The 15,802-nt window shown below is 42.5% G+C and overlaps 1 protein-coding gene across 1 annotated transcript in view; it reads left to right on the top strand.

Moving 5' to 3' along the window:
• The window catches only part of COL19A1 (collagen type XIX alpha 1 chain), a 431,222-nt gene that overhangs the window by 33,058 nt on the left and 382,362 nt on the right, over positions 1–15,802 (top strand). The window lies entirely within an intron of this gene.

The raw sequence follows: 15,802 nt of genomic DNA, 5'->3' as shown, positions 1-15,802 counted from the left end.
GGCCTCCTCAGACAGCCATTTTGCTTTTTTGCATTTCTTTTTCTTGGGATTGGTCTTGTTTCCTGTCTCCTGTACAATGTCACAAACCTCCATCCATAGTTCATCAGGCACTCTGTCTATCAGATCTAGTCCCCTAAGTCTATTTTTCACTTCCACTGTATAGTCATGAGGGACTTGATTTAGGTCATACCTGAATGGTCTAGCGGTTTTCTCCACTTTTTTCAATTTAAGTCTGAATTTGCCAATAAGGAGGTCGTGATTTGAGCCACAGTCAGCTCCCGGTCTTGTTTTTGCTGACTGTATAGAGCTTCTCCATCTTTGGCTGCAAAGAATATAATTAATCTGATTTTGGTGTTGACCATCTGGTGATGCCCATGTGTATGATCTTCTCTTGTGTGGTTGGAAGAGGGTGTCCGCTATGACCAGTGCATTCTCTTGGCAAAACTCTATTAGTCTTTGCCCTGCTTCCTTCTGTACTTCAAGGCCAAATTTGCCTGTTACTCCTGGTGTTTCTTGACTTCCTACTTTTGCATTCCAGTCCCCTATAATGAGAAGAACATCTTTTGGGGGGTGTTAGTTCTAGAAGGTCTTGTAGGTCTTCATAGAACTGTTCAACTTCAGCTTCTTCAGAGTTACTGGTCGGGGCATACTTGGATTACCATGATATTGAGTGGTTTGCCTTGGAAATGAACTGAGATCATTCTGTCATTTTTGAGATTGCATCCAAGTACTGCATTTTGGACTGTTTTGTGGACCATGATGGCTACTCCATTTCTTCTAAGGGATTCCTGCCCACAGTAGTAGATATAATGGTCATCTGAGTTAAATTCACCCATTCCAGTCCATCTTAGTTCACTGATTCCTAGAATGTCTATGTTCACTCTTGTCACCTCCTGTTTGACCATTTTCAATTTGCCTTGATTCATGGACCTAACATTCCAGGTTCCTATGCAATATTGCTCTTTACAGCATTGAACCCTGCTTCCATCTCCAGTCCCATTCACAACTGGGTGTTGTTTTTGCTTTGGCAGCAAGATGGATGGACCTATATAGATTATCACACTAAGTGAAGTAAATCATACTAATTGAGCAAACTCACAATGTGGCAAAGTAGAAGGACGTGTGCTAATTATTCTGTGAAATCTCCAAAATGCAACTAACCACTGAACAACCATCAGCAGGAGAATGTTGGATTCCACCAAAAAAAGATACTCCACATCCTAGGGGAAAGGAAAAACCCCCAACAAGATGTTAGGAGGGGCAAAATCACATTTAGAATTAAACCCCGTACCCGCCAGAGACTCTTGGAAGGTTCACACAAAACCTTGTGTGCACCAGGACCCAGGGACACCACAGGAGACTGAGCAGACCTGCCTTTGAGTGTTTGAGTGTCTCCTTTGGAGGAACAGGTCAGTAGTGGTCTGCTGCGGGGACAGGAGCTCTTGCTGAAGCAGACTTGGAAGGGGCAGTGTATGAGCCCCACCATACAGCCACTGAGCAGACAACCCACAAACTGGGAAACAATTATATCAAAGAAGTTCTCACACTGTTGCAAAAGTTATAGGGCCCACAACAGATTTCACAACCTGGGGATCCTGCAAAGGGACAGAGAACCCCCAGGGAATTTGACTTTGAAGGCCAGTGCAATTTGATTACAGAACTTCTGTAGGACTGGCAAAACAGACTCTTGGAGGGCACAGACAAAACCTTGTGCACACCAGGACCCAGGAGAAAAGAGCAGTGATCCCTCAAGAAACTGAGCCAGACTTGCCTGTGAGTGCCCAGGAGTCTCTGGCAGAGATGTGGGTCAACAGTGGTCTGCCATGGGGTCAGGGTATTTAGTACAACAGTCCTGGCATAAATCCTTTGGAAGGAGTTATGACTCTATATGTCCTTTTTACCCTATTATCCCCACCATAGTTTGGCCTCAGGCCATACAGGGAGGGAATACAGCCCCACCCATTAATAGAAAATTAGATTAAAGATTTACTGAGCATGGACCCACCCATCAGAGCAAGACCTAGATTCCCCCACAGCCAGTCCCTCCCATCAGGAAGCTTCCACAAGCCTCTTACCCTTATTCATCAGAGGGTGGACAGAATGGAAACCACAGTTACAGAAAACTAACCAAGCTGATCACATGGATCACAGTCTTGTCTAACTCAATGAAACTATGAGCCATGCCATGTAAGGCCAACCAGGACGAATGAGTCATGGTGGAGAGTTCTGGCAAAACGTGGTCCACTGGAAAAGGGACCACTTCAGTACTCTTGCCTTGAGAACCCATGAACAGTATGAAAAGGCAAAAAGATAGGGCACAGAAAGATGAACTCTTCAGATTTCCCAATAAGCTACAGTAGAGAAATACTTCCAGAAAGAATGAAAAGGCTGAGTCAAAATTAAAACAGCACCCAGTTGTGAATGTGACTGGTGATGGAAGTAAAGTCCAATGCTGTAAGAACAATACTGCATAGGACCCTGGAATGTTAGGTCCATGAGTCAAGGTAAATTGGAAGTGGCCAAACAGGAGATGGCAAGAGTGAACATCAACATTTTAGGAATCGGCAAACTAAAATGGATGAGAATAGGCAAATTTAATTCAGATGACCATTGTATCTACTACTGGGGGCAAGAATCCGTAACGAGACATGGAGTGACCCTCAAATTCAACAAAAGAGTCCAAAATGCAGTACCTGGGTGCAATCTCAAAAACAACAGAATGATCTCTGTTTTCAAGGCAAACCGCTCAGTATCACAGTAATCCAAGCCTATGCCCTAACTACTAATGCTGAAGAAGCTGAAGTTGAATGGTTCTATGAAGACCTACAAGACCTTCTAGAAATAACACCAAAGAAGATGTCCTTCTCATCATCAGGGACTGGAATGTAAAAGTAGGAGGTCAAGAGATACTTGGATTAACAGGCAAGTTTGGCCTTGGAGCACAAAATGAAGCAAGGCAAAGGCTAACAGAGTTTTGACAAGAGAATGCGCTGAACATAACAAACACCCTCTTCCAACAACACAAGAGACAACTCTACACATGGACATCACCAGATGGTCAATACTGAAATCAGATTAATTATATTCTTTGCAGCCAAAGATGGAAAAGCTCTATACAGTCAGCAAAAACAAGACCAAGAGCTGACTGTGGCTCAGATCATGAATTCCTTATTGCCAAATTCAGACTCAAGTTGAACAAAGTGGGGAAAACCACTAGACCATTCAGGTATAACCTAAATCAAATTCCTTATGATAATATAGTGGAAGTGAGAAATAGATTCAAGGGATTAGAACTGATAGACTGATAGACAGAGTGCCTGAAGAACTATGGATGGAGGTTCATAACATTGTACAGGAGGCAGTGATCAAAACCATCCCCATGAAAAAGAAATGCAAAAAGGCAAAATGGTTGTCGGAGGAGGGCTTACAAAGTGCTGAGAAAAGAAGAGAAGCAAAAGGCAAAGGAGAAAAGGAAAGATATGAATGCAGAGTTCCAAAGACTATTCAGGAGAAATTAAAAAAAAATTTTTTTTAAGGCCTTCCTAAGTGATCAGTGCAAGGAAATAGGGAAAAATGATAGAAAGGGAAAGACTAGGAATCTCTTCAAGAAAATTAGAGATACCAAGGGAATATTTCATGCAAAGAAGGGCACAATAAAGGACAGAAATGGTATGGACCTAACAGAAGCAGAAGATATTGAGAGTTGGCAAGAATACATAGAAGAACTATACAAAAATATCTTCAAGACCCAGATAATGACAAAGGTGTGATTACTCACCTAGAGCCAGACATCCTGGAGTGTGAAGTCAAGTGGGCCTTAGGAAGCATTACTGCAAACAAAGCTAATGGACGTGATGGAATTCCAGTTGAGCTCTTTCAAATCCTGGAAGATGATGCTGTGAAAATGCTGCAGTTAATATGGCAGCAAATTTGGAAAACTCCCCTGTGGCTACGGGGTTGGAAAAAGTCAGTTTTCATTTCAATCCCAAAGAAAGTCAATGCCAAAGAATATTCTGACTACCACATAATTGCACTCATCTCACATGCTAGCAAAGTAGTGCTCAAAATTGTTCAAGCTAGGCTTCAGCAGTATGTGAACTGAGAAGTTACAGATGTTCCAGTTAGATTTAGAAAAGGTAGAAGAACCGGAGATCAAATTGGCAACATCCGCTGGATCATAGAAAAAGCAAGAGCATTCCAAAAAAGCATCTACTTCTGCTTCATTGACTACATTAAAATCCTTTGACTTTGTGGATCACAACAAACTGTGGAACATTCTTAAAGAGAATTCTGTTTGTAGGTAAAGAAGCTACAGTTTGAACCAGACATGGAACAAGACTGGTTCCAAATTGGGAAAGAAATACATCAAGGCTGTATCTTATCACCCTGCTTATTTAACTTATATGAAGAGTGAAGTGAAGTGAAGTCGCTCAGTCGTGTCCGACTCTGCGATCCCATGGACTGTAGCCTATCAGGCTCCTCCATCCATGGGATTTTCCATGCAGGAATACTGGAGTGGGTTGCCATTTCCTTTACATCATGTGAAATGCTGGGCTGGATGAAGCACAAGCTGGAATCAGATTGTCGGGAGAAATATCAGTAGCCTCAGATATGCAGATGACACCACCCTTACGGCAGAAAGCTAAGAGGAACTAAAGGGCCTCTTGATGAAAGTGAAAGAGGAGAGTGAAAAAGCTGGCTTAAAACTCATTCAAAAAATGAGGATCATGGCATCTGGTCCCATCACCTCATGACAAATAGATGGGGAACAATAGAAACAGTGACAGACTTAATTTTCTTGGGCTTCAAAATTCACTGCAGATGGTGACTGCTGCTATGAAATTAAAATACACTTGCTCCTTGGAAGAAAAGCTATGACCAACCTAGACAGTATATTAAAAAGCAGAGACATTACTTTACCAGCAAAGGTCCATCTAGTCAAAGCTATGGTTTTTCCAGTAGTCATGTATGGATGTGAGAGTTGGAGTGTAAAGAAGGTTGACCATCAAAAATCTGATGCTTTGAACTGTGGTGTTGGAGAAGACTCTTGAGAGTCCCTTTTCTGCAAGAAGATCAAACCAATCAATCCTAAAGGAAATCAGTCCTGGGTGTTCATTGAAAGGACTGATGCTGAAGCTGAAGCTTCAACTCTTTGGCCACCTGATGCAAAGAACTGACTCATTGGAAAAGAACCTGATGCTGGGAAACATTGAAGGCAGGAGGATGAGGGGATGATAGAGGATGAGGTGGTTGGATGGCATCATTGACTCGAGGGACATGAGTCTGAGCAAGCTCTGGAAGTTGGTGATGGACAGGGCAGTATGGTGTGCTGCAGTGCATGGTGTTGCAAAGAGTCAGACACGACTGAATGACTGAACTAAACCAAACTGAAGTGTAGTAAGTCAGAAAGAGAACCGCAAATACCTTATGATGTCACTTACATGTAGAATCTAAAATATGACATAAATAAGTATATCTATGAAATAAAACCATATGCACAGATATAGAGAAGAGACTTGTAGTGCCAAGGCAGATGAGTGGTAGGAGAGGGAAAGGTTGGGAATTTTGGACCAGCAGATGCAACCTATTATATAAGATATATAAACAACAAGGTCCTAATGCATACCACAGGAAACACTATTCAGTATCTCGTGACAAACCATAACAGAAAAGAATGTGAAAAAGAATAAATATATGTATAATACATATACATATTGTATAACACACACACATACACACACACACACATATATATGTAAGTGTGTCACTTTGCTGTGCAGAAGAAATTAACACCATATTGTAAATCAAGAATACTTCAATAAAATAAAAAATAAAAACGGCAATGGAAAAAATAAGCTATTATATAAGAATAAGTACAACACAGAGAATATAACCAATATTTTATAATAGTAACCATAATAAGATTATAACCTTTAAAAATTGGGAATCCCTATATTGCACACCTGTGAAATGGCAACCCACTCCAGTGTTCTTGCCTGGACAATCCCAGGGACGGCGGAGCCTGGTGGGCTGCTGTCTATGGGGTTGCATAGAGTCGGACACGACTGAAGTTACTTAGCAAGCAAGCAAGCAAGATATACTGTACATCAACTATATAACTTATACTGTACACCAAGTCAACTCACAGAACTGAAGGGAGAAATAAACAATTCAACAGTAATAGTTGGAGACTTCAATACCCCATTTTAAAAATCAATAGAACATTAGACCAGAGATTAGTAAGGAAATAGAAGCCTTGAGCAAATCTACAAGCCAGTTAGACCTAACAGACTGTAGAACATTCCACCCAACAACAGAACAATACACATTTTTCTCAACTGCGCTTTCTCCAGAGTAAGCCATATATAATGTTATAAAAAGCGAGGCTCAATGATTTAAAAGGACTGAATCCTTCCCACTGTTATAGGATTTTAAAAGCAATCCCATTCCTAATAATACTTTCTCCATTCATAACCTTGAGTTCTAATTTTGTCCAGGCACTGTATTTACCTACTGTCTCCCAATTTATATCATTTCCTTTTATTTTCTGTGAATGTTTTTCCTCTACTGATTTTAAAAACCAATTTGGGCATGAAATTCCCTTTACCATCTTTATAAACCTCTGTGGGCATTCAAGAAACATTTGTGCATATCCAAACTTTGCTAACTAGCAGTCGTTGATTTGGTTTTGCATGATGTTGGTCTGGACAGTGTTTATGAACAATCAGAAATAGTTGCCAAAATTAAAACTCTAAGCTTTTCAGAAAAACAAATCTGGGTTTTTGGCTTGTCTTAAAAAAGTGGGCTGAACTGGCAATACTGGACCTGTTTCCCTATATGGTAAGAGCTGGCTGAAGCTAATTAGCAACTGTTCCTTGGATGGGCTGGGCTCTACATTTCCCTTAGTCTACATGTGTGTCATCTACATGAGGACAGCTACCAATACTGTTAGCAACTCACTTTCTCTATTTACTTTTCTTATAGAATTCTTATGAAGAAAGTGAAAATTTCTTATATGCACACTTTTATTCATGCTAGAAAATCTAAAGCTAGACTTAGAAGGGGCCATGTGTTGTTTTTGTTTTCAGATATTTAAATCTGAATTACGTTCATAAACTGACTCCTTTAATAGTATTTATTGAGCGCCCACCTTGCCTACTATTCTAGATGCTGGTGAATAGGATAGACAAAGAACCTCAGGAAGCTTACATTCTAGTTTCCTGGCTGGGCTCTAAAGCCATGTGGTTGTGACTCTTGGTTTATATCAGTGAGGGATGGATGTCTTCAGTGTTTAAACCTTCAGAAGGATGGAGGATAGTGAGGACTGAGAAGAGACCAGTGGGTTAGGTGATTGGGAATGATTTATTTCATAGGTGGGGGGAAGGGGGGTTGGTTCTTGACTGATTTGATTAGTTTTACTCAAAGGACATTAAAGACAGATCAGCACAGAGACAACAGCCATCGTGCTGATCAGAAGCTAGTAATATAAACAGACACTTTCGAAGTCAACATTGTGGGTTCTTAAACATGATGCCTGGTCTCTCCTTCTGTCCTCCTCACTCTGGGTGAGATTTTTCAGTTGGGCAGCCATGCTGACCAGAGCTGACCCTATAGAGTGCCCCCTTTTATTCTTCCCACTGTCTTGCAGTCTCTTCAGCAATCTTACTGGCTGCTTACTAGCGACAGCCCTGCAGTCTGTGTTGGAATAGGTGATGAGCAGGGAGCTAAAGGTCCCAGCCGCCCTCTGACACTCGTCAGTCACTATGTGGCTAAGGTGACTGGCACCATTACTTAGATGTGAACAAGGCTACCTGGGCAGCACCAGCGCAGAACCACCAGCACATGGCCATGTACACAAAGATTGCAAGCTCCTAATGACTTTCCATGTCAGAAAGAACTCTGCCTCAGAAGTCACAGGAAATGGCCTGCGGCTCCACTCCCTTGCCACTAGCCATTTGGGTGACAGTGTCCCTGGGTGAAGAGTGAGGAACGGAACTCCGAGTCGTCTGGACTCCAGCATTGCTGGTCTGGAGGGGGTACTCACCCTGGGTCTGCATGGGGATGGGAAGTGGCAGGGGTTGCAGTCCTGCCATGTGGGAGCTTGGGTGGGGAGGAGGAGCTCAAGGACCATGCCCTGGGACACACTTATCTGGGGCTGGACTCTGGAGGCAGTGGCTCAGGTCACTGTCCTCTGGGGCCAGAGCCCACGTCCCAAGCAGGCCGGGTCTGGAGTGCGGAGGAAGGAGACAAGCCCCAGGATTGGGTTGCCAGGGCATCCCGCAGAACCACCATGCGCCCTGTCCCTCGGACGTGTGTAGCTCCATTCTGGCCAGTCCTCGCTGAGCGCAGTCTCTGCCCTGGGCAGCTTGGGAAAGACCCTGCTCTTCCACTCCCTTGATCATTGCTCCCTCCTCGGTCTGCATCGAGCGTAAAAGGGCCTTCTCAGGGTATGTCAGCCAGGCCTTCTGCCTGGCCTTCAGCTGCCATGGCACCTCCAGCCTCTCCTGTGACCCCAGTGACATCTTCCTGCAGAATTCAGTTCACTGTAGCCACTGTGCTGTCCGGTGGGTCACTTGACCTCATGGTGACCATGGCCTCGCCCACAGCATTTTCAACTTGCCTTCTTCAAGAGTTACCCAAAGAACCCTTCCCAAGGCCAAGATTCAGCCTAAAATCTTTGTCAGATCCCACCTGACAGCTGGTCCTCAAGTGGCTCAAAGGCGCTCGGGACTTGGGCACTTGATGCAGGGGTGCACAAAGAGAGTGCCCAGGGTTGCCAGTTTTCTTACTAGAGGAGATTTAGACACAGGAATGGTGGAAACCGAAAGAGAAGGAGGTCATCTTTTTAGTGCAAGTATAGAGTGACAGATAGTGCTTCAATATTCCACATGCTCCAAAATAACCAGCTTGCCAATGTCTGGGTGAGAAGGATGTAATAAAGTTTAAAAGGGGGTTATCTTTTCCTTATTTCATTGTTTTCCAACACCCCAATTAAAGGCAGAGACAAAAAATAAAAACAAAACAAACAAACAAAAAATCTGGCAAGCTTTCAAGGCAGGGGTATTTCTAGAATTTCAAAGGAGAAATTTTAAATGGGTTCTGTGAACAGTACAAATCCCAAAGTTATTCCATTTGGAGATAAGTGCATCTGGTTCTTATATTAATTTCTTTTAAAAGTTAATTAATTTATTTTAATTGGAGGTCTGACAGAATGTGGTCCACTGGAGAAAGGAATGGCAAGCCACTTCAGTATTCTTGCCTTGAGAACGCCATGAACAGTATGAAAAGGCAAAATGATACAATACCGAAAGAGGAACTCCCCAGGTCATTAGGTGCCCAATATGCCACTGGAGATCAGTGGAGAAATAACTCCAGAAAGAATGACGGGATGGAGCCAAAGCAAAAACAATACCCAGTTGTGGATGTGACTGGTGATAGAAGCAAGATCTGATGCTGTAAAGAGCAATATTGCATAGGAACCTGGAATGTCAGGTCCATGAATCAAGGCAAATTGAAAGTGGTCAAACAAGAGATAGCAAGGGTGAACGTTGACATTCTAGGAATCAGCGAACTAAAATGGACTGGAATGGTTGAATTTAGCTCAGATGACTATTATATCTACTACTGCGGGCAGGAATCCCTTAGAAGAAATGGAGTAGCCATCATGGTCAACAAAAGAGTCCAAAATGCAGTACTTGGATGCAATCTCAAAAACGACAGAATGATCTTTGTTCATCTCCAAGGCAAACCATTCAATATCACAATTATCCAAGTCTATTCCCCAACCAGTAACGCTGAAGAAACTGAAACTGAACGGTTCTATGAAGACCTACAAGACCTTTTAGAACTAACACCCAAAAAAGATGTCCTTTTCATTATAAGGGACTGGAATGCAAAAGTAGGAAGTCAAGAAACACCTGGAGTAACAGGCAAATTTGGCCTTGGAATACGGAATGAAGCAGGGCAAAGACTAATAGAGTTTTGCCAAGAAAATGCACTGGTCATAGCAAACACCCTCTTCCAACAACACAAGACTCTACACATGGAGATCACCAGATGGTCAACACTGAAATAAAATAGATTATATTCTTTGCAGCCAAAGATGGAGAAGCTCTATACAGTCAACAAAAACAAGACCAGGAGCTAACTGTGGCTCAGATCATGAACTCCTTATTACCAAATTCAGACTCAAATTGAAGAAAATAAGGAAAACTGCTAGACCATTCAAGTATGACCTAAATCAAATCCCTTATGATTATACAGTGGAAGTGAGAAATAGATTTAAGGGCCTAGCTCTGATAGATAGAGTGCCTGATGAACTATAAATGAGGTTCATGACATTGTACAGGAGACAGGGATCAAGACCATCCTCATGGAAAAGAAATGCAAAAAAGCAAAATGACTGTCTGCGGAGGCCTTACAAATAGCTGTGAAAAGAAGAGAGGCAAAAAGCAAAGGAGAAAAGGAAAGATATAAGCATCTGAATGCAGAGTTCCAGAGAATAACAAGAAGAAATAAGAAAGCCTTCTTCAGCGATCAATGCAAAGAAATAGAGGAAAACAACAGAATGGGAAAGACTAGAGATCTCTTCAAGAAAATTAGAGATACCAAGGGAACATTTCATGCAAAGATGGGCTCGATAAAGGACAGAAATCGTATGGACCTAACCTTAATAAGAAGATATTAAGAAGAGGTGGCAAGAATACATGGAAGAACTGTACAAAAAAGATCTTCACGACCCAGATAATCATGATGATGTGATCACTAATCTAGAGCCAGACATCTTGGAAAGTGAAGTCAAGTGGGCCTTCGAAAGCATCACTACGAACAAAGCTAGTGGAGGTGATGGAATTCCAGTTGAGCTGTTTCAAATCCTGAAAGATGATCCTGTGAAAGTGCTGCACTCAATATGCCAACAAATTTGGAAAACTCAGCAGTGGCCACAGGACTGGAAAAGGTCAGTTTTCATTCCAATCTCAAAGAAAGGCAATGCCAAAGAATGCTCAAACTACCGCACAATTGCACTCATCTCACATGCTAGTAAAGTAATGCTCAAAATTCTCCAAGCCAGGCTTCAGCAATACGTGAACTGTGAACTCCCTGATGTTCAAGCTGGTTTCAGAAAAGGCAGAGGAACCAGAGATCAAATTGCCAACATCCGCTGGATCATGGAAAAAGCAAGAGAGTTCCAGAAAAACATCTGTTTCTGCTTTATTGACTATGGCAAAGCCTTTGACTGTGTGGATCACAATAAACTGTGGAAAATTCTGAAAGAGATGGGAATACCAGACCACCTAACCTGCCTCTTGAGAAATCTGTATGCAGGTCAGGAAGCAACAGTTAGAACTGACCATGGAACAATAGACTGGTTCCAAATAGGAAAAGGTGTACATGAAGGCTGTATATTGTCACCCTGCTTATTTAACTTCTATGCAGAGTACATCATGAGAAACGCTGGACTGGAAGAAACACAAGCTGGAATCAAGACTGCCACGAGAAATATCAATAACCTCAGATAATCAGATGACACCACCCTTATGGCAGAAAGTGAAGAGGAGCTAAAAAGCCTCTTGATGAAAGTGAAAGAGGAAAGTGAAACAGTTGGCTTGAAGCTCAACATTCAGAAAACGAAGATCATGGCATCTGGTCCCATCACTTCATGGGAAATAGACGGGGAAACAGTGGAAACGGTGTCAGACTTTACTTTTTTGGGCTCCAATATCACCGCAGATGGTGACTGCAGATATGAAATTAAAAGACGCTTACTCCTTGGAAGAAAAGTTATGACCAACCTAGATAGCATATTCAAAAACAAGGACATTACTTTGCTGACTAAGGTCTGTCTAGTCAAGGCTATGGTTTTTCCTGTGGTCATGTATGGATGTGAGAGTTGGACTGTGAAGAAGGCTGAGCGCCAAAGAATTGATGCTTTTGAACTGTGTTGTTGGAGAAGACTCTTGAGAGTCCCTTGGACTGCAAGGAGATCCAACCAGTCCATTCTGAAGGAGATCTACCCTGGCCACCTCATGCAAACAGTTGATTCATTGGAAAAGACTCTGAAGCTGGGAGGGTTTGGGGGCAGTAGGGGAAAGGGATGACCAAGGATGAGATGGCTGGATGGCATCACGGACTCGATGGACATGAGTCTGAGCGAACTCTGGGAGATAGTGATGAACAGGGAGGCCTGGCATGCTGCGATTCATGGGGTCACAAAGAGTCGGACACGACTGAGCAATTGAACTGAACTGAGTCAAGGCTATGGTTTTCCCTGTGGTCATGTATGGATGTGAGAGTTGGACTGTGAAGAAGGCTGAGTGCTGAAGAATTGATGCATTTGAACTGTGGTGTTGGAGAAGACTCTTGAGAGTCCCTTGGACTGCAAGGAGATCCAACCACTCCATTCTGAAGGAGATCAGCCCTGGGATTTCTTTGGAAGGAATGTTGCTAAAGCTGAAGCTCCAATACTTTGGCCACCTCATGCGAAGAGTTGACTCATTGGAAAAGACTCTGATGCTGGGAGGGATTGGGGGCAGGAGGAGAAGGGGACGACCGAGGATGAGATGGCTGGATGGCATCACAGACTCGATGGATGTGAGTCTGAGTGAACTCCGGGAGATGGTGATGGACAGAGAGGCCTGGCGTGCTGTGATTCATGGGGTCGCAAAGAGTCAGACACGACTGAGCGACTGAACTGAATTGAACTGAACTGGAGGCTAATTACTTTACAATATTGTGGTGGTTTTTGCCATACATTGACTTGAATCAGCCATGGGTGTACATGTGTCCCCCATCCTGAACCCCCCTCCCACCTCCCTCCCTATCCCATCCCTCAGGGTCATCTCAGTGCACTAACCGTGAGCACCCTGTCTCATGTATTGAACTTGGACTGGTGATGTTCCTCACGTTTCAATGCTATTCTCTCAAATCATCCTACCCTCGCCTTCTCCCACAGAATCCAAAAGTCTGTTCTTTACATCTATGTCTCTTTTGCTGTCTCGCATATAGGGTCATCATTACCATCTTTATGAATTCCATATATATGTTTTAATACATTGTATCAGTGTTTCTCTTTCTGACTTACTTCACTCTGTATAATTGGCTCCAGTTTCATCCACCTCATTAGAACTGATTCAAATGCATTCTTTTTAATAGCTGAGTAACATTCCATTGTGTATATGTATCACAGCTTTCTTATCCATTCATCTGCCAATGGACATCTAGGTTGCTTCCATGTCCTGGCTATTGTAAACAGTGCTATGATGAACACTGGGGTACATGTATCTCTTTCAATTCTGGTTTCCTCATTGTGTATGCCCAGCAGTGGAATTGCTGGGTCGTATGGCAGTTGAATGAACAGGTTGGTCTGTCTTTGCCATTGGTGGATGCGACAGTTCCCAGCTCCTCTGGAGCTCGCCTCAGAAGCTCGCTGCCACTTGCTGGTCCACTGAGGAGAGTCCTTTGATTTGGCTGAAAAAACAGCAACCCGCTAATTTGGTAAGGCTATATCACGTGATGGTCACTGTGGAAAGGAGTGGGCTGAGTATCCTCATGAGAGCAGAGAGAGATGTTTCCAGATTGCAGGACGGCTGACAACTGAAGCCTATGACAGTGTAGGTGTTCCCAGTACTCATTTAAGAGGTTTGATGGAAATATACAGGTAATCTTAATATAATGCTGTAGTGAGGATGGAGAGAGCTTTGTCTGTTTTACGGCAGGGAAGAGGATGAAGATATGCATATATTTGTAAACCAAGATAAGAGGGGTATTGGTGAGGGAGAGGTGGGAGACATAAATGTAGTTTGAACATCTAAAGTACAAAAATGGCTGTAGAATGGGCGATGAAGCAACAGGGAAAGAGATGATACATTCTTGGAAGACAGGAAGCAGTGGAGTCACAAGCACAGAGAGGAGGAAACTGCTAGGTGGGCACTATTGGCACATAGGCCAGGGTGCTTCCCCAGGCACCGGGAGAGGCTCAGCCCAGGGAGGAATCAAGGAGCCTCTGTGGATGCGGGAAAGGGGGTGTGTGTGTGTGTGTGTGCTTGTGCACATGCACACATGTGTGATGAAAATGAGATCCTGGGTTACTTCCTCATTCATCATCCAGCCAGACAAGAGAGCCAGATAGCCTCCAGGCTGGGGGTAAGCAGATTAGTGAAGACGGTAAAACTAGAGTTTGTATCCGTCTATATACAGACCTCTGAGGTTAAAGCGTCTGCCTCCAATGAGGGAGACCTGGGTTCGATCCCTGGGTCAGGAAGATCCCCTGGAGAAGGAAATGGCAACCCACTCCAGTATTCTTGCCTGAAGAATCCCACGGACGGAGGAGCCTGGTAGGCTACAGTCCACGGGGTCTCAAAGAGTCGGACATGACTGAACGACTTCACCACCACCAACCACATATACAGACCAACCTCCTTTTATTGTGTTTCACTTTCCTGTGCTTCACAGATATTGCTGATTTTTCTTTTTTTCCATATTGAAGGTTTGTGACATATGTGTGTTGTCAGATGATGGCTATCATTTTTTCTTAGCAGTAACATTTTATGTACATTTTTAGATATAATACCAGATATAATAGAGTACAGTATTCTGTAAATACAACTTTTACATACACTAGGCAACCAGAAAATTTGTGTGACTCACTTTACTGTGATATTCACTTCATTCCAATAATTTGGAACCAAACCTGAAATATTCCTGAGGTATGCTTGTGTACATGTATGAACATATACGTATATGCATAATATGCATGTATGTGTATTTAACCAAGTAAGAACTTTAGGCCAGCATAGCTCTTTCATATTTTTTCCTGATTTCCTTAGTACATGTGACTTTGTCTCTAACACAAAGTGTAAAACCAAAGTTTCAGAATTCTCCATAAGTTTGGTTGGCAGTTTCAGTGGAGCTTGGTGTGATAGTCCCAGTGTCTGACTCTTTGCAACCCCATGGACCGTAGCCCGCCAGGATCTTCTGTCCATGGAATTCTCCAGGCAAGAATACTGGAGTGGGTTGACATTCCCTTCTCCAGGGAATCTTCCTGATTCAAGGATTGAACCTAGGTGTCCTGCACTGAAGGCACATTCTTTACCATCTGAGCCACCAGGGAAGTCCCAGTTAGTAGTTACTATCTCAATATATGATATTTTATCTATATAAACAACCTCTGGCTGTGTAAGCCTCAAGAGAATTTGTATCTGCTACTCATGATTTTTTAAAAGAAAAGCAAGTTTCCTGCCTTGCAAAGTGTTTATATACAATGTGGATAAGTTTAAAAGTCAACATGAAGGAATGTGTTTCTCCATGTTTTCCTATGAAAATCTAAATACAATGTGTGTTCACTGTGAATTTTTTCCCCAAAGTTTCTTCACGGATCCAGTGAGACCAGTATTTTGAAACAAGATTGAGGCAAAAGTATACTTGGACTGTCTTTAGGCTTCTCTCTGCTACCTAGGAAGAATTTGCATATTTTTATTTCTTATAAGAATGAAAAAATGAGTTAAAATGCCTTTATGATATTTAGTTTCAGTCTTAAATTGATACCTAGGAAATCAGAATTAAGAATTTATTTTGCAAGAGTTTAATGTGGTAAAACTTCTTTGGAATAATATACATGTAATTGTTAACAGTGTTCTTTAAAATCCCCTGTACTTCTCTCTACTAATAAAACCAGGAGGCATCATTTATTTTCTTTATAAGTGTCTACTGTCTGCAAGACTGCAGTGAATTCCAAGATTCTATGGGAATATCTTGTTGAGTAAAGGAATATCACCCCACAGTACGATAGTCTGAAAGTTGCTCA

This window comes from Capricornis sumatraensis, chromosome 11 (genome assembly GCF_032405125.1).
Source record: "Capricornis sumatraensis isolate serow.1 chromosome 11, serow.2, whole genome shotgun sequence".
Classification (NCBI taxonomy): Eukaryota; Metazoa; Chordata; class Mammalia; order Artiodactyla; family Bovidae; genus Capricornis; species Capricornis sumatraensis.
Note: the sequence above shows the minus strand (reverse complement) of the source record. Positions and strands in the feature narration are given on the sequence as shown.